Here is a 3,811-nt window from a genome sequence, read left to right on the forward strand (position 1 = left end):
ACATTATATAGCAGTGGAAAGATTTATTATAGAACAGAAAGTCTGCTCATAAATAATGTCAAGGTACATCTACTGTGGAATTTATAAATACGATTTTCCCATGATTGTAGTGAAGGGCACCTTAGTCATCGAATGCTGAAATGATTCAGTTTACCTCTAATTTTAGGAGGTCGGTCATCTTCTCGACAGTGTGGATCCTCTTGGATCCTCCCTCGCCGATAGATATCTTGATCGTCCCGTCAGATGACCAGACATTCCTATGCCCATGACGGTCGGCCGCAGCATTGAGGATCTTGAGACGCTCAGTAGTCAGATCCTCGCGAATCGTGACGCCGGAAACCTTCAGCTTCCTCTTCGCGTCGAATATCATCTTCCTGGTCCGGTAGCTGCACAGACGAACGATGATGGGGCGATCCTTCGACTTCGCTTGCCCTTGTTGAGGTGGTTGACGCCTTCCAACTCGATGCGAGCGGTTGACATCCGCCAGAGTCATAGGCATGTTCAGCTTCTTGTTGAAGACATCAAGCGCCATAGGGTCTGTGTCTCCTTTATCGCTCTCCGGGATGCCAAAATACGAATGGAGTGTCGGCGACCATATTGCTCCAGATCGTCGACTTTAAGGTGACAATTAATTCACCTCGAGCTCCCGAGTTTTCTCATTCAGCCGTTGATTCTCCACTTTCAGCGCCTGGACTTCTTCGAGAATGTTGTTCATTGCCATTGTGACTGCATTTTGAACGGACTCTTCAATTTGCAGTCGCATTATGCAAAGGGCCTCCTCAGACAATGAGGGTTCAGAAATAGCTGGGGAAGGCCCTGGCTTCGGAGCGTTGACCCCATTTCTCGGCATGCTTCTAGGTATGACCATGATGTACCGTTAGGTGGATCACAGGCGAACAGGTATACTAACGAACTGGGAACGTTTTTTAAAAATAAATAAAAAGAGAGTGAGGTAATTGAAAAGATAATTTTACATTTAAATGAAGCTCAAAAAACTGAATAACTTGATGTATAATTTGTAGTAAATTGAACTGTATAACCCTACGAAATATGTATTTGAAAGCGGAGCCGAACTGAGACACATTTACTCACTCGACATAACCATGAGAGAGAGATGAGGAGTGGGTTGCTGAGGTCAATTCCTCGTTGATGGTTGGAGTTTGATTGTCTTCTGTGACAGTGATCTCTGTGACAGTGATGTTTTTTTACTACTCCTTGAAGTTGTGTGATAGATTATTTCTTCTCGTTACTATTTTTTTCTCTCTTCCTAGAATGACTTCTGTATAATTGTAGAAACTTTGCATTTCATTATTTGCTGTGTTTATTTTTTCTGCTATCTAAAATTGTGTTTAAATTTTCTGTAATGTTTATTTTTCAGAAAGACTTTTCGTTAAAACTTTTCATTTCTTTCAATATTTGTATTAAATATTGCATTTTCAATTGTTTCACTTGTATTATGTGTTAAGAGAGCAATTATGTGATATTATCCTTGTGCTCTAATATGTATCTCAAATGAATGAATGAATAACAATTGAGATTCAATGTGAGTATGTCTATAAAAGGTTTAAGTAATACTCTAAATTGAATAAAAGTATATTAATGTCATTATTACAACCTGAAATGATTTGAATTTCACTGTCCACAGATGATACATGTCTACATAATGTTCTGTTGTAATCATATCGTTAGGGCATTCCAAGATAAAATCTCAATTCAACTTGCCTGAGCCCGTTGATCATGCTAACAAATTCTTCAAACTAGCGAATTCCTGCATAGTTTTTTCATTACCTACATACGCTTAAAGTTTAATTACTGATTTTTGATTTAACTTTATTGTTAGTTTGATTTTCAACAAGTTTTTTCTTCTTTCACAGAGAAGAAGAATTCTTCAGCGCTTCCAGTACCGAAGATGCTCCTAAGCCAGGTTCAGAGGAGGTGAAGATGATATTGCTAGGCCGTCCACCTTACGAAGGACTAGAAGATGATGAGGATGACGAATCACTAACCCCTCTCATGCAGTACGCCGTGCCTCGTGGCGACCAAACTCCTATCCTAGAGGACTCCAACACAAAAAGAGAGATTACCAGACTCCTGGTGGATGGTGACCCTGGTGAGCCTGATCCTGACACTTCCTTGGAATGGTACACCATTAAAATGCGTCAGTCAAGTATTCCTCAAAAGAACAGAGAGATGTCAAACACGAAGCGCCTCAAACTTCTATCAAAAAGGTCAGTTATTTTATACTGCTTTTTCATGAATGAGAGCTTTAAGTTTCACAGGTTTATACTGGTCATTAGTGAACACTTCTCCTGGAGTTGCTTGAAGAGAAATGTAAATATTCATTATTGGAAATTTTAATCACGGTAGCCGTTCATTTTCAGCTGTGGTTGTATTTTATAGTGCAGTATCGAGTTACACAATATTATATTTAAATGGGAATGTTTTAAAACTCCTAATGAAAAGTTTTGATCCATATCGATAAAATAAAAGTCTGTTCTTGTTATTTCCTAAATACAATATATTAGTTCATTTGAATTAACGCTTCATTTATCTCTATAATTGCATTAACAAATAATTCCAGTTCGATTGGAGGGGGAAATTCTGTTACTAGCACGAGATACTTTGACTTTTTTCTCCAGTTTTGCATAAACAGCAAACCATTTCAGTGCCACTCTCTCTCTCTCACTCTCTCTCTCTTTACACACACGCACACCATCGCTCTCTCTTTCTCTCACACTCTCTCTCTTTCTCTCTCTCACACACACACACACCCTCACTCACTCTGTTTCTCTCTATCTCTCTTATTCTCTTTCAGTCGCACTCTCTCTCCTTTTCTCTCTATCTCTATCTCTTTTACTCTTTCTCCTTCTCCTTTACTCCCAATCCCCTACCTGCCATCCCCACTCAATGTTGAGCTTCCTACTTGCGAACATGAGAAACTTCAAAGGAAGCCAATTTCATGGAAAACGCAAACAATAGTTTGTGCCAATTTATCGTTGAAAACAGGTTATTCGCGCATGACTGTACACAAGTTCAGTCGGTGTTTGCAGTTGTCCAACTAATTACTTGCTACGATAGCATTGCATCTTTCCGAGATTTCAAATAGAATTTAATGATCGACTTTGCCATCCATTAGAACAGAATACAATAGATTATATTTGTCATACATCGATGGATTTGGTCGAATTGAAACAGATTGTAGTTGCGAAACGCCAAGAGTTTCGGTTGTAATTTATAATAGGAACATCATGAACTCAAACTGGAATAAAATATTGTTTCCAATCAAAATAATTGTGAGAAAACAGTTGTGGTATATGGACATTTCTTGATTGAGACTAATTTTATTCCTCTATTGACATTTTTTAAAGTATTTTTGACCTGTTAAAGATATAAAGTTTGATTGATATAGTGTATCTCCATATCTCTGCTATGGAGTGACCGTATTGTAGAGCTCTAATTTCATTCCAATCTGTTCTATTCAAGTTGTGCAGATTCGATCATACTTTTTCAATTCACTTGTGCGTAATATGGCACTCAAAACATAATAAAATTGCTATAACAAAAAAAGAACTCGATATAATAAAATGAAGTTCAAGCAGGCCACAAAGAACATAGAATTGCACTTGATTGCATTGAAAAAATATTCGACTGTTTCTTATCACAAATAACTATTCTCAATTACATGCGATTACTTATCAAATAAAACTAACTGTTCTCAATTACATCTGATGTTTTTCCAATTACAAATGACTTTTATGGATTACAATAATTATTGATATCTTCTCAAATTGAATTGATACTTTCTCAAATA

This window comes from Nilaparvata lugens, unplaced genomic scaffold (assembly GCF_014356525.2).
Source record: "Nilaparvata lugens isolate BPH unplaced genomic scaffold, ASM1435652v1 scaffold2095, whole genome shotgun sequence".
NCBI lineage: Eukaryota > Metazoa > Arthropoda > Insecta > Hemiptera > Delphacidae > Nilaparvata > Nilaparvata lugens.